This window comes from Schistocerca serialis, chromosome 8, assembly GCF_023864345.2.
Source record: "Schistocerca serialis cubense isolate TAMUIC-IGC-003099 chromosome 8, iqSchSeri2.2, whole genome shotgun sequence".
NCBI lineage: Eukaryota > Metazoa > Arthropoda > Insecta > Orthoptera > Acrididae > Schistocerca > Schistocerca serialis.
In genome coordinates this window covers 307,205,961-307,229,523 of record NC_064645.1, presented here as the reverse complement: position 1 = coordinate 307,229,523, position 23,563 = coordinate 307,205,961, and the positions used below count along the sequence as shown (strand labels likewise).

General features: G+C 42.9%; 1 protein-coding gene across 1 annotated transcript in view; it reads left to right on the top strand.

Moving 5' to 3' along the window:
- Positions 1-23,563, top strand: part of LOC126416326 (partitioning defective protein 6) — a 137,802-nt gene that overhangs the window by 102,639 nt on the left and 11,600 nt on the right. The window lies entirely within an intron of this gene.

The following is a 23,563-nucleotide window of genomic DNA, read 5'->3' as shown; positions in this document are numbered from 1 at the left end:
GACATGAAATTTATATTTCAGTGCAATGTAACAAATCGGAGGTGGCAAACTACGGTAATTTAGAAGAGCTATAGAAAACGTAAATCATTATAACCCGAAAATAGTACTAATGGCTCTTCTCCAAAATGTGAGACGTGTATCTCTGTAGGCGTTCACTGGTTCTGCACAAATAGGGAGACCGACGCAAAATGCACACGTGTTTAATAAAGGTGAATGTAGCACGGCTTCTCAAGAGTTTACGTAGTGACCCGTATGTAATCAGTTGGAATCGTAGGCAAAACTTTGCCGGTTTCTTAAGGATATAGGATACTTATAAATGGTGGGAAAGTCGAAATTTTTTATGACTTTATTAAATTCTATAGTCTTTCCTGATTATTTATATATACATTATAGGGTTTCAAATGGAAATTGACATATATTTACCAAATTTTGAAGTTACGGTCATGTATGCCGCATCGCCCCCTGTATTTCTGTTACAGAAACCAGTATTATTTCGTGAACTGTGAACTTTCTGTTTCCAGTGATTATACGTATGATACATTGGATACATTGTATATGTTGGTGACAGTGCAGGTTTCTAGTGTCTGTAAATGATTATCTTTGCTAGTATTTACTTTTGTTTCGCTGAAGCAGCTTGTTCACGTGTTGCCCAAGTGCTACATATATTTGTGGAAGTACATATCCTTTATTGTTTAATAAATACGAACTATGCCACGCATCAAGAAATTCAATAAAAGGAAATTCCGTGGAAACCACTTCACAAACAAAGTAAGCCACGCTGTTTTGAAGTCTATTTGCTCGCTCTCACGATCCTGGATACTCAAAGAATGTTAAAGTCTGGCCCAGATATGATAGACGGATATTATTTGTCTGATAATTAGGGACTGTGAGAGTTGATTTGAAGTATGAATTACAGTGCAACTTTTATTTTATATGAAGAATAATTACCAAAACTGAGCAGAACATTTCGTTGTATTGCACAGGAGCCACGTTCTCGTATTCTAGCCGTTTGCATCGGGTCGTTGTCCTGCTGAAAGATATTATTTCATTGGAGACCTAGTTTTTCGGTAGCAGCATTTACATTTTCCATTAACACGTTGTACAGTTTGCGATCCGTCGTGCCCTCTATAAAATGTTTTCCAATACCTTCAGCACTCGTACACCCACAACCCGTAAGGGAACCCTCCCTGTGTTTCATCGTGGGCACAAGATTCTGCGGCAACATTTCCGTGTTTTTCTTACGACACATCATTCGTGTGTTGGCACATACAGTCATCCCCTTCGACTCTTTAATTCTCCAGCCCACGTAGGAGCGCAGATTTTAAGATTTTTCTTGATTTCCCTGGCGATAAAATCGTCTTCATCGGTCAGTGAGCGAGGGTGTCCTGTCCACGGCAGGTTTCTCAATGTTTTGGGTATGCAAAAAGCTATTGTCGACTGAATCGCCTATCTAGATCAACCGACTACTTTAGCAGTATCGTATGAGGTTCAAATGGGTCTGAGCACTACGGGACTCAACTGCTGGGGCGTTATGGTACAAAACGACTGCTCGCATCTTTATGTAATGGTTCCTAGTACAGTGACTGTAGGCGTCTGCAAGACGATATATCTTCATGGACGCCATTTATGGAAGGAAAATTGTGCTTTGATGTCCTATCGACTTCGAGATCATTGGAGAGCGCATTGAATGAAATGGGTCGTGTCCTTTCCGAGGGAACCATTTTAGCATTAGCCATAAGTGGATTAGAACAATACAGAAAACTTAAAACGGTATGGTAGGTCAGGAATCTGAACCGCCGTCCTCCCGGGTATGGGATTAGTGTCTCAATAGATGCGGCACTTGCTCAGTGGGACGGTATTAATCTGGGGCGCGCGTTTCTCGTACGCCTGAAAAGCGTTGACGGCGTGTGAACGGCTGTGTAACATACTGTGTTCGAGGTAATCAAAATCGAAAAGAATCTTGCGTGGTTTCATTCGGCGAATTTTGCATTACCGACCTTCCGTTGTGAAATAAACCTTTCTTTCAACAAACGACGCAGTTTTGCAGCTATGGCGCAGCAGGAAGTAGACATTCTTCAAATTCAGACTCCTAAACAGATGTAACGTAATGTTCTGGGCTAGTATTGGTATCGTCTAATTTCACGAGAGCCACAGGAACGAAAGGGACCAAATATATTTGTAAGAATATACATTTCACGCCTCATAAGGTAAAGATTTTCCTTGTTTAAGTATGTTCCACTTACAAACCAGCAGCTTTAGCCAATAATAAGCTCTTTTATATAACAAAGTTAAGTAAGGATGTAACCATATTCATAAAAAATTAAAGTTTATTTAAACTGTTAACAATCTTACCAAATTATTTATCTACAAACTGTGCAAATATTTAGCTGGCCGCGGTGGCCGAGCGGCTCTAGGCGCTTCAGTCCGGAACCGCGCGACTCCTACGGTCGCAGGTTCGAATCCTGCCTTGGACATGGATGTGTGTGATGTCCTTAGGTTAGTTAGGTTTAAGTAGTTCTAAGTTCTAGGGGACTAATGACCTTAGATGTTAAGTCCCACAGCGCTCAGAGCCATTTGAACCATTTGTGCAAATATTTACACAACACGGTATCGAAAAATTACTATCACATACCAACCTAAGTAGAATCAAGTGACAACCTTTCAGCGATTCTCAAGGTGAGTCGCTTGAAAGCCTTTGCATCACTTCACACACTGGAATAAACGCGCAAGCGTCAGAGATAACACCGTTGGTAACAAGAGCGCGTGTAACACACATTTCACAATACTTTTTGCAAACGTGACGTACATCCAACGACCACAGGGATTCCTTTCTAGTTCGTGATAAGGAAGAATAAGAAAGTTATTGCTCCTCGTTTCACTTGAAGAAATTTTAGCTGTCTTTTCTGATTCCTGCAGAAACACACACTTAGACATCTTCACATATTCGAAAATAAAGGACCAAATTTTCGTGAAAAGGAAGAATATCAATTTTAGTGCTACTCGTTTCAGTCGCAGCAATTAAAGCTGTCCTCTTAGCTTCCTGCCTAAACGCAAACTCGAAAATGGGCAAATATTTATTTCATCCTTCGTTCTCTGATCAGATTCAAATGGTTCAAATGGCTCTGAGCACTATGCGACTTAACTTCTGAGGTCATCAGTCGCCTAGAACTTAGAACTAATTAAACCCAACTAACCTAAGGACATCACACACATCCATGCCCGAGGCAGGATTCCAACCTGCGACCGTAGCGGTCGCTCGGCTCCAGACTGTAGCGCCCAGAACCGCACGGCCACTCAGGCCGGCTCTGATCAGACGGAAATGTTAATAACCTCGAATATTGCAGAACATAGTTCTATTACATTCACAAGAAAGTCCCGGAAGACGTTAGGAACACAACGACAAAAAATAATAATAGTAGTAATAATAATAATAATAATAATAATAATAATAATACACATTTGCATGTGGCGGATTTTGACTCCATAACCCACTACATTCGTCACGTGAAATCCGACTCCTATCTTGATCATCATATCTCTTGAAGGGCTATATCGCTGACGCGGTATTAACTAACATTTACTGATAATGGTGATGCGTTTGCGATAAATTTTCAATGCGCCGTTACCTTGAAACGGCATAGTGAAAGTTATAATGCAAGCGAGTTTTACGCGTTATTTGTAAATTATTGACGGCCACAGCTCAATTCAGAGAGAGCGCTCTTATATGTAAACATTAACGGTCGATAAATCATTTTGTAACGTTTAATTATAACAATAATTTTAATAAATCCTACCAAGAAAGATGTGGTCTTATAAATCTCTGATAAGCGTGCATGAAGTCTTGCGAGAGCTCGTACGGAACGGTAACGAAAGTCAATAGCAGCTCCTGTAGTCGTCGATACTGCGCGTCACATCACGTTTGCAGCAAGTCTTGTGAAATGAGTGTTAATCTGCGTAAAGTGATACAAAGGCTTTGGAAGCCTTTGAGGATAGCTGCAGGGCTTTAAGCCGAAGTATCGGAACATGACGGATGCACGCACGAAAAAAATGATCGATTATTCGAGAATAATTTCAAGAGAAACATAGTTATGGTTTGTACTCACGTCTCATTACTGAAATTTGAACTCATTTATACATACTGAAAAATGTAATTACACATTGACGTGTAGTTTACATGAACTTCTACAGTACATAAAGCACACGCAGAAGCACGTTGTACAACATGAAGCCACTGTTTAGCATTCGGTGGCAGCATCCTGACTCAATGGACAGATTCGACCTTCGCTGCTGCTGGACATACGAGTAAACTTACGGCTTTGGTGTCCTTGGAATAAGGCGTCAACAACATGCGACTAGAATTTTAATATCTCGAGCTGATCACGAGGGCACTGCGATAAGTTGCAAAGATAACGCCTATTCAGTATCACAATGACTGACTGAAGATTACAATTTACTGTAGACAACAGCGGACAAAAAAATTATTCATCCCCCTCTCCCTCCCCTCTCGAGACGTCACGAAGATACCGCGTGACACTGCAGATATACCAGATTTCGGGGATGTCGGTAGCTACGTTTCACCCACTGTTCCAGATAATCCAGACACATTCTATGGGATTAAAATCGCGTGATTTAATGGACCTGTCGGGATTCGATAGGATTCCTGACAGTTTGTGAAACAAGGAAAGTATGCGTGTAGCCCTGTTAATACAGCTGCTGTCATCTTGGTAAACGGGAGTTCCACAACATTCTCACCACGGAGGTGAAGAAGAAACACCCAGTCATCGAGAATATTGAAATAAACATCCCAGTGCAGCGAATGGACCGACATCATGGTAAGAGAAACACCCCCAAAAAACGTCACGGAACCACACCAGACTGAGTTAGGCCCTCAACACACTGCGGGTTAAACGACTCATTGGGTCATAGGTGTACTAAATGTCATGCGTCATTCGAAAAGCGGCAAAATCGCCACTCGTCGAACCACGCTGACTCAAGCAAGATACTGTCCCATTTGTGCGTTGCTTGGCCCATCAAATTTGTGTGTCGCTGGAATCAATGACCTTTTCCTAAGACACATCTAAAGACGATAGCATGCAGTCTCATTCGCAATGTCTTCTTGGAAAAACTTGCAAGGAACACGCATTCGCAGACAGCAACTATTCCTGCTCGGTCTGAAACCGACTGTCATTAACAAGGCAAGACATTCGTCTCCGGTCCCTGTTACGGTCTTTTTACGATCAGTTCTGACGCCGTGTTACACATGTGGTACACCACTTATCCTTGTAAACACGTTGAACATCCAGTGATCATACACCAACGATTGGGGCAACTTCGTTCACGATGTTGTAATGAGCACGTCCAAACACGATGGCTCATTTCTGCCACTCTGTTTCGTATCCACATTGGGCCATTTTAAGATGCGGTTATGCGGCTGGCAGCTGCGGTCATCACAGTGCAATTCACGGCAGAAGCACTGAGGAGCGGTTCCAGCACCACCTAAAAATGATTTTTTAGAAGGTACTGGCGATTCTCACGAAGCGGCTGTAGCCTGCGACAGGTAGCAGTAAAATTAGTTTTCCGGTTTTCTTTCTGTTAAAAAATACTGTATGTAAATGAAGCATAGCTACATCAGCTCAAGGGATTAGTTTTTCGCTATAGGTTCGCCTTTTCCTTTAAAAAAATTGAAAAACACTTCTTTCAGATTTGCGCGTTTTCTTCACTACACAGGGTGGTCAGAAACAGTCTGAAAAGCTTGTAAGGGTATTGCAAGGGAGGCTGTGGTGAGAAATAATTGTTAAGGAAAAAATTCGATACATTGCGCCCGTTTCCGATTTAATTAGCCCTCAACTTAGCCAACTAGGTAGCTACGTGTCAGAAACTGTGTCGTCAAATGCTTTCTTCGTTTAGTTTCCTCAAACGGAACAACAGTAGCTTTTGTTCATCTAGCTTGAATGCTACTTAAAAAAAAAGAGGCACATTTTGTCTGGGAGTGATCATTTCAACAAGTGGTAACTCCCAAAGCCGCATACGTCTGCGCTTTACAGTATTTTGGCGATAGTGCTTAAATTTGCGCGCGCAACGGCCTCTGACGCTAATAAAATCCGAAAAGAAGCAACAAGCTTAATTTTTTGCTTAACGATTATTTCTCAGCACAACACACTCCGTAACAACCTTACAAGCTCTTCAGATTGTTTCTGGCCACCCTGTACGCATAGATTCTTACTGTATTATTCTTGTACTTACTTTTTTCCGAAGATAGTGACTGCTACGTTGACTGTTCAACGGTTCACCATCATGTTAAATCTTTTCATGTTAATTGGCACAAAAAGTTTATTTTTTCACATTTTATAGTTTCACATCACAGCTTCATGGTGAAGCGGCTATTTTGTCGACATTGTTCTTAGTTACTATGATAACTTGATATTTAGCAACGCATCACATAACGTTCAGGATTGCAGTGAAAAGAAAGTGGTAACCCTAGGTGTTACGTTACTGCGTAAGAAATGTGGCTAACATATAGAAATTGTTTTTAAGGCTGGAACGTACGCTATATATCACTACAGTATGGAGGAAATGTAAGTTGAGGTATTTTATTTCAGGGCGCTGGCGGACTGTTCGTGCCTCGCGATTACCCGCAGCGGTGAAATTCTTAGCTTCTTCAGTCGTGACCAGTTCGCAGAAGTAAATGCACGTTTCTGAAAACCAGTGCCTGCTATTTATCATTGTACTTACTACAAGAATAATATGATGAAGAGGGAATTATATCCCAACAGTTACATAATTCAAAAGCTGAAACACATCCCATCTTTGGATAAACTTTAAGAAGATTTCCTTCACACTTGTCATTTATTAAACGACGAAAAAAGTTCGTCAACTTCTTCAGTTTAAATACTGACTAGTTTAACTGTGTTCTAGACCTGATCAATTAGGATCTCACTAAGTTTTCATCAAATATATATGTGAATCCAGTAACACCTGACGAAACATCAGCGATAGCACTAAGAAATCAAAGTACGTTTTTACTGTGGCTTATGTGTTATGCATGCTGACTGAAAACTCTGAATAAGTTACGATTTTCCGGATCGAAAAATATCTGCAATGATGTTATCTTTGCTTCTTTGACCAACTCTGGCCTCAGTTTCTTGAAGTAAATTGCTACACTTTTGAAAAATAAATCGTCGCCGTCATTACGCATCTGCGATAGGTTCTTTGAAATAAACATGGGCACCATTAATACTACTTTTTCGTCTTGTTTTGTAGCAGGCGTTGTCAGTCACTGATTTGATACCAGCACTGTACTGTGTAGTGGTTCGCCTATGAGGAGCATTAGTATTTTTACTCTCCTTGCAAATTATAATGATAGGAGGATGCTGAGTGGCGGGGCGAAATCGCAATATGGGGTTTATTTTGTGCTAATCTGTTAAAGAAATGTTCTAAAAAGGGATTTCATAACGGCGCTGTGCAGTGTCCGGTAGCGATGGGAAAGATGCAATGAGTCCAAGAATTATTCATCTAGCTGTACATTTTTGTCCAAAAAAGGAAGTCTGTGGTGAAAAGAAGCGAATAAATAATACCCCTGTACATGATTTCTATTGAAAAACAAGGAACGAATTATATTCATACGGGTAACAACATTAACAAAATAGAAAATTTCATAGAAAAGCTACTTCATAAAAGCATTCGTCCACCATCAGAATATGCCTAAAATTAGGACCCCGGGACGAAAAGTTAATGCTGGCTTGCGATTCACTCTAGAGTCTACAGTCCCCAGCCTTTTGTTTACAGCGGTGGTGGGACAGTGCAGTTTGCAACATCGACGCTAACTGAATGAAAACTTTTTCCAGACTTGCATAATCAGTGCAAATCCTCATACATTGCCGGCCGAAGTGGCCGAGCGGTTCTAGGCGCTACAGTCTGGAACCGCGCGACCGCTACGAATCCTGCCTCGGGCATGGATGTGTGTGATATCCTTAGGTTAGTTAGGTTTAAGTAGTTCTAAGTTCTAGCATTAGCCATAAGTGGATTAGAACAATACAGAAAACTTAAAACGGTATGGTAGGTCAGGAATCTGAACCGCCGTCCTCCCGGGTATGGGATTAGTGTCTCAATAGATGCGGCACTTGCTCAGTGGGACGGTATTAATCTGGGGCGCGCGTTTCTCGTACGCCTGAAAAGCGTTGACGGCGTGTGAACGGCTGTGTAACATACTAGGAACCATTACATAAAGATGCGAGCAGTCGTTTTGTACCATAACGCCCCAGTACTCACGAAAAAAAGTAACAGAAGCATGATATTCAATGTCTGCTTCCTATTGGATAAGTGAATAAGTTCCTAGTTTTACCAGAACAAACAAACAGATACGCATAACAAAGACATCAGTCATCAAGAACATATTCTCTGCCTGCCAACGCTGAGGTAACTTTACAGGTTCCGCGACTGTAGAAATCTCGTGGTTTTGAGGCGAAGCACTCGTCGCACCACGTTCAGAGCCATTTTCGTCCGGAAAGGAAGTTCCTCGAAGATTGTTCCAGATGCGTAACATTATCCTTTGTGGTTTCCACGCAGGTCTTTGTGCGGGGTGTTTCTGATTTGTTTGGGCTCAACCACTCCTTTATTTTCCGTATGTTAGCATAAAGACAACATTTCTCGTCAACAGTAATAATACAACATAGGAATAGTTGGTGTTGTTCACGAGTCAATTGATGACGATCAATCATAGATGGACATATGGCCACACGATGATTTTTGTCATTTTGGCTTTGAGTATACTGTTCCCATACACCCGATTTTTGAACCTTCGTCGTGGCATGCAAATGTCGCACGATGCTGGGATGATCACATCTCGTCACATTTGCCAGTCGTCGAGTACAGTGACGTGGATAATTGTGAATTAATGCGTTTAAACGATCTCCATCAAACCCCGAAGGTCTTCCTGAATGTGAAGAGGCACTGAGGTCAAAACGATCCTCCTTAGCCCATTACTTGCGAAACTTTGCTATCAAAATGCACAATGTTATTGTCAATGCAGAAAACTAAAAGAAATATCGCGAACAAAATAAAAACAACCGTTTGTAATATTGTGTGTGTATTCAGTATGAAATGAAATAAAACAGTTGTAATATACACCAGTATTGCACTTATCACTTTTTTTTTTTTTTTTTTTTTTTTTTTTTTTTTTTCCGTATTCACATCTCTTCTGTGTTTTACTCGGCACAATAAAGCGGTTTCAGGATCTAGTCGCACATCTATGCTCGCCAATACTGCCGTCAGTTTGCTTCCATTTGGTCCTCCGTGTTTCGCTGTTGATCCAGGTTTCTTTGCAAAATACATCACCACTATTCTCGTTCAGACATCCATCAGTGAGAGCTTCTCATTTGTGTTAGCAATTTGGTATGCGCGCCATGTGTTTACCAAGCAGATATCAATCATAGGGGTGAATAATGACTACCACCAACTTCCTTGGTCTTATCCCTGTCCCATAAAGTGTGATTCTGCTTGTCCAGTAGAATCAACCGGACCCATACGGGTATCGTATTCTTCAGTGAGACGTGGCACTTTGCCCGTCAGTATCTTGTAGCACAGCTCCAGTAATACTACTGTAATTTGTGGCTGCACGTACTACGTGATTGTTCCTCCATTTCACTACGAGAACTTCATTCTGTTCGTCAAACACGTAGTCACAAAACCCTCACCCTTGCTGGTTATAAGTTCTAATGTATCTGCTGAAACTTGCACAAAATGGTCATCGTTCAGTGCATTTCTTCATTGTCGTCTTCACCTTATGTTATTTCATCAGCATTGGGTGAAATAATCTCCAAGTCATCAGCTTAATCTTCACTCCCTCCGTAGCTCTCCAGTTCTGCTAGATCTTCTTGAACTGTAAGTCCTTGTGCCATGTATTATCCTACCGTAATCGTAAAATGCGTAAGGGATAATTTCACTCAACTACCTAGCCCTTGACAAAATCTCATACAATGTATATAAAAAAAATCTCAACAACGTAAATAATAGTTTTTGTATATGAGACGTGTATGCACTAATACGGCCCTTCAACACGGTAGTGATAATGTAACATGCCATTGTCCCTTTATTGGGACGCATAAAATAAATTGACATTGATCTTACTTCAGGAAATCTGAAATATATTGAATCTTACGCGGACATCCGTATGTTCATAACAAACACACGCATACAATTAAGTCAGTATTCGTTGTTGTACAGAAACTACCAGCAGGCATGCAGTGGCGCCAAGTGCGAAGATAGAAAACACGCAAAATAATTCCTTTCCTAAAATAAGCTAATCAACGAAAAATTATTTCTTTTCAATTTGCAGGCATTAAGATATGATAATCAAAGCTACAAATTTCCCTGCTTTAGAAAGAAATAAAATATTTGCGTCCCAAAAAAGGAATAATTGTAAATAATGGGATAAAACGAGAAAACCACTTTCTTGATTTTCTCTGTCCAGTGGCATTATCCCCATATACGGCGCAAATGTTTCTGGCTGCATCCGCTGCTGTCACCATCTGTTGAACTCGGACAGAAGTATACGTCGGAAATATTCTTTTTTCTCCAATTGACACTGCATTTTCTTACGACCCTAGCCCCACTCACTACCCACAGATGACAAAATGGCAATACGTAAACTCAAATAGCAACAAAATGACAACTGATAAAGAAAGCCATAGCAACCGGAAGAATACAGACATGCTAAACAAAAAAGCTACGAATTTATGCACCAACCTAATATTTACAGAGTAGACCCAGTAACTAACGTATGCACTGAATGTGTAAGAGCTTCCCATAATTTTATCCGTGTGTAAGTCTGTCTTCTATACAGGGTGTTACAAAAAGGTACGGCCAAACTTTCAGGAAACATTCCTCACACACAAATAAAGAAAAGATGCTATGTGGACATGTGTCCGAAAACGCTTAATTTCCATGTTAGAGCTCATCTTAGTTTCGTCAGTATGTACTGTACTTCCTCGATTCACCGCCAGTTGGCCCAATTGAAGGAAGGTAATGTTGACTTCGATGCTTGTGTTGACATGCGACTCATTGCTCTACAGTACTAGCATCAAGCACATCAATACTTAAGCATCAACAGGTTAGTGTTCATCACGAACGTGCTTTTGCAGTCAGCCGCGCGGGATTAGCCGAGCGATCTGAAGCGCTGCAGTCATGGACAGTGCGACTGGTCCCGGCGGAGGTTCGAGTCCTCCCTCGGGCATGGGTCTGTGTGTTTGTCCTTAGCATAATTTAGGTTAAGTAGTGTGTAAGCTTAGGGACTGATGACCTTAGCAGTTAAGTCCCATAAGATTTCACACCCATTTCAACTTTTTTTGCAGTCAGTGCAATGTTTACAAATGCGTAGTTGGCAGATGCCCATTTGATGTATGGATTAGCACGGGCAATAGCCGTGGCGCGGTACGTTTGTATCGAGACAGATTTCCAAAACGAAGATGTCCCGACAGGAAGACGTTCGAAGCAATTGATGGGCGTCTTAGGGGGCACGGAACATTCCAGCCTATGACTCGCGACTGGGGAAGACCTAGAACGACGAGGACACCTGCAATGGACGAGGCAATTCTTCGTGCAGTTGACGATAACCCTAATGTCAGCGTCAGAGAAGTTGCTGCTGTACAAGGTAACGTTGACCACGTCACTGTATGGAGAGTGCTACGGGAGAACCAGTTGTTTCCGTACCATGTACAGCGAGTGCAGGCACTATAAGCAGCTGATTGGCCTCCACGGGTACACTTCTGCGAATGGTTCATCCAACAATGTGTCAATCTTCATTTCAGTGCAAATGTTCTCTTTACGGATGAGGCTTCATTCCAACGTGATCAAATTGTAAATTTTCACAATCAACATATGTGGGCTGACGAGAATCCGCACGCAATTGTGCAATCACGTCATCAACACAGATTTTCTGTGAACGTTTGGGCAGGCATTGTTGGTGATGTCTTGATTGGGCCCCATATTCTTCCACCTACGCTCAGTGGAGCACGTTATCATGATTTCATACGGGATACTCTACCTGTGCTGCTAGAACATGTGCCTTTACAAGCACGACACAACATGTGGTTCATGCACGATGGAGCTCCTGCACATTTCAGTCGAAGTGTTCGTACGCTTCTCAACAACAGATTCGGTGACCGATGGATTGGTAGAGGCGGACCAATTCCATGGCCTCCACGCTCTCCTGGCCTCAACCCTCTTGACTTTCATTTATGCGGGCATTTGAAAGCTCTTGTCTGCGGAACCCCGGTACCAAATGTAGAGACTCTTCGTGCTCGTATTGTGGACGGCTGTGATACAATACGCCATTCTCCAGGGCTGCATCAGCGCTTCAGGGATTCCATGCGACGGAGGGTGGATGCATGTATCCTCGCTAACGGAGGACATTTTGAACATTTCCTGTAACGAAGTGTTTGAAGTCACGCTGATACGTTCTGTTGCTGTGTGTTTCCATTCCATGATTAATGTGATTTGAAGAGAAGTAATAAAATGACCTCTAACATGGAAAGTAAGCGTTTCTGGACACATGTCCGCATAACATATTTTCTTTCTTTGTGTGTGAGGAATGTTTCCTGAAAGTTTGACCTTACGTTTTTGTAACATCCTGTATAAGCTACTTTCTAGATTTAAAAAAAAAGGTAACTGATTAGTCAAGAACAGAGGCTGAGTTCCCCAGCAGTTCACTTCGTTCCTAAAATGGAAAAAATTATTTCTGTTAATGAGAACCTTTGTTCACTACAGGTAGTTTTTTCAGATTATGCTAACGACATTAATCTGGTTATAAATCCTCTTAAAGCTGTAAAAGTTGTAGTTACTAAAGAACTGTCTGTAGACTACAGCCTCAATAAATTCGGTTTGAGTTGAGCTCCTGTTATAAGTGATGCAGACGTTTTAAAGCCAAAATTACGTATTATTGGATATTTAATTACAGAATGAATAAGTGACGTTCTGTTTTATTATCTTCCATAAACCGTTATAGCTCATAATTTGGTACAAAAAAATCTTCGTATTCGTCAATTTATTTGAGACCCATGCATTATTTTTGCATGTAATCCAGTTTTTGTGTTCCTCTTGTTCAGTTATTGGCACAGCTTTTCTACCATAACCTGCACGTTGACTCCATACTGAAGAAATTTTGACGGCGCTTGTGGAAGCGGCAGCATTAATAGCCACTGCAGTTTGAGCTGCAACGTCGCTTTCGTTGCGTGAGGAAACCCAGTCTTACCGAAAACTGGGTTCCATGGCACTGCCAGGTTGCTCCAGCGAACGTCACTCATGATCTGCAACGTCTTTAATATTGCAAGTAACGCAATTTTAAATACTCGCTGCATAATCTAGTGTCTACAGTTATGTTGTGTAGGTAGTCCGAGGTCATAAAGTTCTCTGATTTGCGAAAAATATCCTACAGTCGAAAACTAAAAACAGCAAAGTGTGCTTCTGTCATGGAAATTTCCGTGAACTATTTGATTTACCTTTGTGTCTACGAGCAAGCAACTGGCAATTTTTACTTTTATTTATCAGGGAGAAATTTTCAGTATAAGTTTTTGAAAACAGCCACAAGTCTCACTTCGTAATTTTTTTTTTTTTAATTTGCCTGTTTCGCCATACAAAAGAATAAGAGCCTCATCCGAATGTACAGTTTAAAGTTGGCTGTGGCTGCATTGAAGATTAAACTGGCTGTACTTAAATACTTAAATTTACGTTTAAAGTATAGTAGTAAACGTATTTTATGTACTACTGTTCAGCCAGTTTTAATTTTTAGTGCTGTCAGCCAACTTTAAACGCAACCTTCAACGGTGTCTTCCAGCTTTAAACTGTATATACTGATGGTGCTGTTGAAGATAGTCAAGAATGAATAGTCGTTCGTCTGGCCCCGAATTTTGATTGAATAGTAGCTCGAAGATATCCAAAAGTTTATAGACACCTGTTGTACGACGTTCCATCGTACCCGATTTTTGACAGAATATTATGAAAGGTGTTTACTTTTACTCGTCGTAGTGAATCTCACCCCCCCCCCCCCCAATCTCTCTCTCTCTCTCTCTCTCTCTCTCTCTCTCTCTCTCTCTCTCTCTCTGTCTGTCTCTCTCTGCTAGGTGAATACCATTCGCTTTCACTTCAATTAGTGCGCGCAATACTCAGCACTACAGAGCGACGATAACGGAGAACAGTAAACTTTTCTGAATTTGAAAGTCCTGCTCCAGTCTGTAGGCAGCTCGCTCAGTGGTACCCTTTCTCGTCAGTGGACGCCTGTTAGACTCCGGGAATGTGGCTTGGTGGCCATGCGCTCTGCGAAGCGAGCGTCACGGGAAAGTCTGCAGCCAAGTGGCAAGGCGACAGCCGGCAGAAGCACCCGCGGCGGCCACTGGTAGGTAGCATCCTCCTTACTTTCACCCACGCAGTGATATTTCGCCGAAGAGTACGAAAGGTTGTTGGCGCAGAGTGCGTGCCTCTTCACTTTACCGCTGCTGGACGCTTCATAACGAGATTCTTTCATTTCCATGCCGAAGGAAGAACTGCTTTCTCTTTGTTTGCGTGGAACCGTAAACAAGAGATACTGTAATTATTGGTCTCGACCGAATTAGTTCGTCTTCAGTAATACTGTTGAAAGTTTTCGACATGCCCAAGAAAGAGAGCATGGAGAGTCTTTTTTTCTACTTTAATATTAGTAACTATGTGCTCCATGTTTATCGGAGAACACATTTATCGATAGTGAGTGAGTAGCCCTGCCTGTACAATAAATTTGGACGACATCTGTGATGCCGAGTAAGCGTCCCCCTTGCAAAACTACGCAAATGCTCCGTGAAGAGCTCTTGTTCATTTCCACGGATGATACACAACCGACGCTACCGCTGATGCTTCAGTTGCATCTTAATGCGTAGAACGCAAAGGCCTGAACATCTTCACAAGACAAACTCCTTTAGTGTACTTTTATGACAACCAGTGCAGTTTTCTTTGCCGCCAATATGCGCTGAACGAAATAGTTCTTACCAGCGTCGATTGGGAACGGACTGCCTCATCACAGAAAGAGAGCCATATCGCTTGCCACAGTAATTCGACCGAACTGAAATACAGCATGGCTCACGGACATTTCCATTTGGCCACCCAGCAATGCGAAGCATAAGGTAGCACAAATGATTGTTCAAACGTCGGGAAATGTCAGTGTTCGTGCAGCTCTACAGTAAAACCCATAACGATCTGCCTGTCCGTCATTCCAAAACATTGCTAGCCCCTTGCATGTCTTTGCAAAGGACTGTCAAACAGGATTTAAAATATCATCCTTAGGAACTGTAAATGACTGAACGGTTACGGCCGGGAGATAAGGTGAGACGGCCTAGTTTCTACATAACATTCCTGAACAGAATTGGCCAGGATAACGCATTTCTGGCATATCTTGTTACGGGCGACGAGACAAGCTTCCATCGGAATGGGGTTGTCGGTAACCAAACCTTGCGATGATACTCGGGCACAAGCCCGCAGCTCGTTCATGAAAAGAACTAGGGCAGCCCAAAGGTCGTCGTCTGCTTTGCTGTTGGAAACGTTGGGCCGCAGTTTTTTTGAAACAAACAACGGCCCTACAACCGGCTAGTGAGTGTAAATTCCAAGCGCTATGTGGCCATGGTTAGCAACTTCTTCATTCCACAGCTGCAGGGACATCGCCGTCTAAAGGCGATATGCTATCAGCGAGAAGCAAAGCAAAAGCAAGAAGCAAACAGTCCTAATTCGGTGACCAAACTGAGGCGCCACTTTCCAGATAGATTACTCAAAGGATGTGGTGATACTCCATGGCCGGGAAGATCACCAATCTTTCAGCCTCTATTCTGTGTGGTCGTCTCACGAACGAAGTTCTTTAACTATGACAGCACAAAACTGATGAGCTGAAAGCCGCGATCGGGGGAGAGATATGGACCCTTTTTCAAGAAAAGATTGAAAAAGTGATCAGGAGCTTCTGCAGACGACTTCGCCAATGCATCGTCAGTGGCTGAAACCGTAAGTTTAATTTACTGTTTAAGAGATGGAATTGTGTTTGGCCTTTCAGTAATAGTAAATTGTGTAGAACGATTATCTAGAAGTTATATCGATGTAAATACAGAATATGTTAAACTTGATGATAATCAAATGAAAATGTACTACTTTCCGTGGGCCACCTTGCTTAACAGTTGCTTGCGAAAATCATGTTGGCGGCGGCGGCGGCGGCGGCGGCGGCGGCGGCGGTGGTGTGTGTGTGTGTGTGTGTGTGTGTGTGTGTGAGAGAGAGAGAGAGAGAGAGAGAGAGAGAGAGAGAGAGAGAGAGAAGATAAAGGAAAATGTGTTAGGCGTTGCAGGTAGCCTTACTCACAAAACTCCAAGGGGTAAAGCTCCTGAACGTATCAACAAACATACTGTGCCGTTTATCATGTATCTCGCCTAATGACCATGAAACCAAAATTAGAGAAATTCCGACGCGTAGTTTCTTTGCGTGTGTTATTCAGGAATGAAATTGTGATAGGGCGAGCGGACTCAAGTGATCCGAAACGCAGCACAGTGACACTTCCTTTCCTCGTCTTTGTGGTTTCCAGTGGATGCCATACATGATCGGCGCCATACTGTCTGCTGGATACATTTGTCGATTTGTCTGAAGGCACGCAGGGGAAAGTTGAGCCAGTGCGTCTGCGGACTTCGCGCGCAGCTGTGATGTTTACTGAACCGACCTCGAAGGTGCTCGACCGTACCGCGACAAGAGTTGTTTTTAATTTACTCTTGATTTGCGCTACGCTAATTGATGCCAATATCAAGTGACATCGCAACAAGTTTATCCTGCTGTCGGCACAAGTGTTCCCTCTTCTAGAACTAGCTTAATACTGAAACTGTCGTTATTTTGCGTTGCAGTTTTCAGCCATGGAAACTTATATCACTGGCAGTCCCGTTGTACGGCGCTTCATATTTGGTCGTTCCTCGCATTTTTATATTCATTATTGTTTCTTATTTAATAACTGTAAACGTCAAACATATTAGAATTTCGGCCTCGTAAGTCAAAATTTACTGCCTGCATAATCTGAAAAGTGTCCCAAGTTCGGAATAACTTTAAAAGAAATAAATGTAAACACATTTAGGGATTCGGCCTTCATATGCGCCTGTGTCATCTGGTATGAAAATCTATCGTGAAATGGGCGTTGTTTAGGCTTCAATTTCTTGACGATTGCTTGAGATTATCCTCAAATCCGTAAATTGCGGCTGTGACATACGATGGCACAAGGTGTGCCATAACAGTTTGTGCCAGCAAGTGCGTGCCTACGAGGAACACAGGAGGGCAGAGGAAACAAAATAACCTTTGCTGACCAAACTCGCAGCTTGCCCCACCACACACACACACACACACACACACACACACACACACACACACACACAAATTCAGTATCTCTTTCAAGGAAGTCAGAACATGTGTTGGATGTTGGCTAACAGTAAGTGCACTCGGAGGCATTTGTTGTGGAATCTTAAATCTATATTCTGGTGCACTGTCCCACTTTGACTGCCCTGCGGCGAAATCTTCGGTTACCGGAGTCATCGCCGCAAATTTTATCTGACAACGCCTCATCGGCTAATTTCGTTTCTACGTTTTATTCATGAGTGTGGGTTTTATCATTAGATCTAAGTTTCAACGCATGTCCTTTGTCCCTCTGTGTCCTCCATCCTAGTGCTTTTAGGGTGGAGGTTTTAATGTGTTGCAGAGTGGCTGGCTTCTCCTTTTTATTCTCGTGGTCAGCCAACCATGGTAATCTGTTTTGTCATTTTAATCTCTTGTACGTGTTTCTTGCGTTTCTGTGGTTTTCTTCGGCCCTTTTGTCCATTTAAGTGTTTGTTACCCTTACGAAGTGCTTGGGGTTTTTCCTTTCTCTCAGTTTTGTATTGTCAGTCTCACTTGTTTAATCTCACCCTTGTGGCATTGTTTTATTTGGAACAAGGGACCAATGATCAAGCAATTTGGTCCCTTCTCATTCCCACCCCCCTCTTTTAAACCAACCGTCCCTCCGCTATTCGGTGTCACCAGGGCAGACTTCCTCCAGCTGATTGGGCAACTTGCTCACCCCCTTTCTGCTGCTCGTTCACAATCCCCTTTGGGGCTCTCCCAGAACCTGTCAGAGAGGTGCCCTCTTGGCTGACACTCTGTCAACTTAACCTCATTTGTCTTAACACGGGAGCACCCACGTTACTTTCAGACTCCAAGCACTCCTATTCGCATTTGAACCTGTCCTTCTGCACTGCCCAGCCCGTGTGTCGTCTCGAGTGGTCCGTCTCTCCCACAGGTACTCAAGCGACCATTCCCCACGTGTTATCCGTTTACTGACTATTTGCACATCCAAATGACAGCTTTGTAAGGCCAATTGGAGGCTTTACTCCTCCCTGGCGACCTTCGACAAACATTTTCGCACTTCTGATGACCAGGTAGAATACCTTACAAACGTTATCCTTACCGCTGCAGAATGTTCCATTCCCGGCACTCTCTATTTACCGCGACGTGACCCAGTCCCTTGGTGGACTGGCGCGAAGATGTGCTCTCCGCGTTTTTAACCATCAAACTACGATGGGAAACTGCATAAACAGTTGCGTACACAGTGGCGTAGCGTTCTTCAGGGTACCATAAAAGCTAGCTGTATTTCATTGATCAGGTCTCTTAACAGTTCCACTCCCTCTTCTGTCATATGGCCTAACTTCCGACGGGTCTCTTGGACCAAGGTCCATTCCCCAATTTCCGGCCTGACTGTAGCAGATGATGTCATAGTGGACCCTATTGCTATCTCAAACACCTTCGGCCGCTATTTTTCGGAGATTTCGAGCTCCACCCAATATCATCCTGACTTCCTCCATTGGAAACGAGTGGAGGAGGCTTGAGCGATACCATACTCTTTTCAGAATCTTGAGTGCTCCAATGCTACCTTTAGTATGAGGGAGCTAGATCATGCTCTCACTTCATCCCGATGCTCCTCCACTCCAGGGCCAGATGACGATCACATTCAGATGTTGCAGCACCTTTCTTTTGTGGGCAGAGAGCACGTTTGGTAGACGCTGGTGTGAAGCCACTGTCATACTCGTACCTAAGCCTGGTAAGGACAAACACCTTCCTTCTAGCTACCGCCCCATTTCTCTCACCAGCTGTGTTTGCAATGTGATGGAACATATGATTCATGCCCAGATGGTATGGTGGCCCGAGTTTCGAAATTTACTAACCACTGATTTTGGGCGCACTGTTCTGCAGTTGACCAACCTGTCACTTTGTCAACCCATGTCACGGATGATTTTCTGCAGAAATACCAAACTGTTGCCGTTTTTTTCGGTTTGGAAAAAGCGTAAGACACCTGCTGGAGGACTGGTATCAAATGGTTCAAATGGCTCTGAGCACTATGGGACTTAACATCTGTGGTCATCAGACCCCTAGAACTTAGAACTACTTAAACCTAACTAACCTAAGGACATCACACACATTCATGCCTGAGGCAGGATTCAAACCTGCGACCATAGCAGTCGCGCGGTTCCGAACTGAGCACCTAGAACCGCTAGACCACCGCGGCTGGCGGACTGGTATTCTCCATACTTTCTACACGTGGGGCTTCCAAGGCCACATGCCCTGTTTGCTTCAGAAATTTTTAAAAGACACAATTTTCAAACTATGTGTGGGCTTTGCCTTGTCGGGCATGTTTATCCAGGAAAATTGTGTGCCTCAGGGTTTCGTCTTGAGCATTGTCCTCTTTGTTGTCCCCATTAACCCTGTTATGGTCTGTCTCCTGCTGAGCATCTCCAGCTCCCTTTTCGTTGACGATTTTACCATCTATTGCAGTTCTCCACGGACTTGTCTCCTTGAGCAGCATCTTCAGCATTGTCTTTATCATCTTCACTATTGGAGCATCGACAATGGCTTTCGCTTTTCCACTGACAAAACCTATTGTACGAATTTCTGGCAGTGCAATTGGTTTTTTCCACAGTCTTTGTATCTCGGACCTGTTACTCTACCGTTCGTTGAAACTACGAAATTCCTGTGGCTCATGCTAGGTAGGAAACTTTCTTGGTCCTTCCACATGTCTTACCTGGCCGCCCGCTGTACACGGTCCCTCATTGTTCTGTGTCCCCTCAGAGGTACGTCCTGGGGTGGGGATCGGACTACCCTCCTCCGCTTGTAGCGGACCTATGTCTGTCCACCATCATGACCTCCATTTGGCCACATACACCATTTACTCTTGCCCGGATGAGATGCTGTGTGCAGAAGCTGCTGAACTGCCGCTGTCATACCGCCGTGATTTTCTCCTCAGCAGATACACATGCTATTTGTCTGCCATGCATGGCCATCCATCCTATGCTTCTTCCCTCAATGACTTTTTTGATTACCAGTATGGTGCACATCCCTTTTCTCTGTTACCTCCTGGAGTTTCACTTTCGGCTATTGCTCCGGCAGCTTAACTCCACGCTACCTGCCACTTTCCCAACAGGTGTGAATCCTTCACCACCTCTGCTTCGTGCGGCATCCCGTGTACACCTTGGATTTTTTTCGCTTCCTAAGAACATTACTCCAGCCTCACTCTATCGCCGTAAGTTTCTCGACCGTCGCATAGAACTTCGTGATAGTACCTGTGTACACTGATGACTCCTGGATTGACCATTGTGTCGGATGTGCCTTCGCCATTGGCACCGACGACTTTCAGTATCGGCTTCCAGAACACTGCTCATTATTTACAGCGGAGCTCTTCGCCCTGTATCAGGCCACATAGTATATCCGGCGATACAGGTTTTTCAATTGCGTCAATCTGCTCCGATTCTCTCAGTGCCCTTCAAAGCCTCTGTGTGCTGTACACCGCCCATGCCTGAGTGCAGTGTGTTCAGGAAAGCTTTCACTTGCTCACTCTTGATGGAGCCACTGTGATTTGTATGTGGGTCCCTGGTCACGTCGGTCTGACGTGAAATGAGGCCGCTGACGATGATGCCAAGGCTACAGTTCTCGTATCTCGGCCCGCTTGTTCTTCCATTCCCTCCGATGATCTCTGTGTTGCCGGCTGTCAGCAAGTGGTGTCACTTTCATGTCCCCACTGGTCATCCCTTTACGGGAACAAGCTTGGGGGAGTTAAACCTCTCGCAGCGGCTTGGATGACCACCTCTCGGCACTCTCACTGCGAGGAGATCATTTTAGCTAGGTTGTGTATTGGGCACTGTTTTTTTTGCCATCGCCATTTGTTAAGTGGTGATCCCCCACCACTTTGTGCTCATTGCCCCCCAAACTTTGACGGATCACCATTTCCTGACGGAATGTCCTTTTAAACACTTACGTTCTCATTTATGTTTGCCATGTGAGTTATCAGCCATTTTAGCGAACGATGCACGGGCTGGGGCTGTCAACCGTGTTTTACTTTTTGTCCATCCTAGCAGTGTGGCGAAGGACATTTAATCTTTAGTTCAGGACCTCCATTGTCTCTATCACGTATTTTATGGAGGTTTCTCAATGTCCCTGTTTCTAGCTGTCTTTCTGTCTGTCGATAGGGTGTAACGTGTAGTCGATTTTAACTCCTTATTCGTCTTCGTGTTCTACGGTTCTGACATGGGCGCGTATGACTGTAATTGTTTTTTGCGTCCTAAAACAAAACAGCACCAAGCCTGTGTTTTTCTTTGAGCACAGCAAGTGAAGTATTGTGAAGATATAAAGTATGAGGGATTTTAGAACAACCATTGTCATACCAGTCCTGTGGCTGAGTGGTTTAGTGTATACGCTGGTAATTCATTGGTTCGGGTTACAACCCTCCTACTACCAACATTTTAATTAATCTCATTGATAAAATATTAATTCCAAATCTTAACCCTTTGACTGCTGCCATGTGAGTTATCAGCCATTTTAGCGAACGATGCACGGGCTGGGGCTTTTTTGTGTCTGTACTGCTCGCCTGAATCCACTACCTGTGCTGAGAGACGACGTTCCGCTACAAAGTACTTATCATTTGATTTTAAGAATAGTATTAAGTGAAAAGATTGGATTTTTGCATATCTTACTGTCTGACGTCTTCGCTCGATAAAGGACAGTATTTTTTTCATTATTCGGCATAGTTACTGTGGTACATCAAATGAAATAAAGCATTGCACAGAATTTAAAAAGTTTGCAGAGGTAAAAATGCATTGTGTAAACTTTGCAGCTGGTTGATTTTAGCCCAAATATTTATGAGTGTGAAATGTAGATAAAACAATTAAAATTTATTTAAAATTGAGAGCAGAACGATATCTCATTTCGTTATCAAGATACTGGTTTTTATACCCATCAAATGGATTTCTGTCCCTGCATTGGGAATCGTGTGGCTGCAGCAATTGTCATATTTTATAAATGATTCTGGGTATCGAAGCAAGGTATTTTGCAAATGATAGCATGCAAAGAGGCAAGTGTATTTTATGATAAATACTCGAATTTCTTTTATTCGCCAAGATATGGAAATAATTGGTCTGCGCCAGTGAGAGGGTCGGCTGAACAGGACGCATAAATGTGCCAACAGTGTTTTAAGTTTTCTAAGCATAGAGTACGAGGGATTTTCAAGCAGCGCTACACTTAAGTCGCACAGCTTACTGGTTACGTGCTGGACTGACAATTTGTTGGCTCGGGTTCAATTCACAGTACTGCTATTGTTTATTTTTTTTTTCCTGCCCCCCCCCCCCCCCTTTCCTTGCATTGTTAAACAGCAATAATAAAATTTAAATATGTTTAAACAGTTCAGTTTATACATGTAAAATTAATATATTCATGTTAGTTAAGCTTACTACCCTTGCAAGTGAAAGGCTATAGGCCACCACATTGTAGCACACTGGTAAAATTTTGCACTGGTCCTTGGTCCTAAGATTGGGTTGATGCAGTATTCCACACTTGGTAACCTGTGCAAACATCTCTTAATATCTGCATAGCTATTATAGCCTAAGACCATATGAACTTGCTTCTGAAAGTGTTAAACCCTGTCTCCCCCCCCCCTCCCCCCCCCCCAACCTGCCCCCACTGGCACTTCCCTCCACTTTCAAATTTACTGTTTTTTATGGGTTAGGAAGCAATAAAAAAGGCACGTACGAACATGTCTTGGGAGTAGTGTGGGTTAGACAACAATATTGAATAAAAATTCTTGTAAATTTGCTGCTTAACCCATGTATATGATCAGATGCATTGCCCTGGATCACTAACATTTAACTGCATATTAACTGTGATCTTTTGTAGATAAAGTCTCTATCCACATGTTTCAAGAACACTTTTACCTTTCCCACATTATCACTGTTGACTAAGAGTCCAAAACGGTTATCATTTTCCCCACTGAAAAATGGTTTCAGTTTTTTTGGTGCCCTTCCAGCTTTGCTAGGCACGCAGGTTTGTTTTCATAGTTTGGAGGTGAATAAATGTCTTACTGCTGTCGCATAACAATCTCGGAAGTACAATTTTTCTTTAAGTTTTCTTTCTCGACTTTGAAAGTTCTGTGTACTATTACTGCATTTTGTTTTCTTTGAATAAATTTGTACATGTTATCATGTGTTCTGTGTCAAATACCCAATAGTCCATTTCTATAGA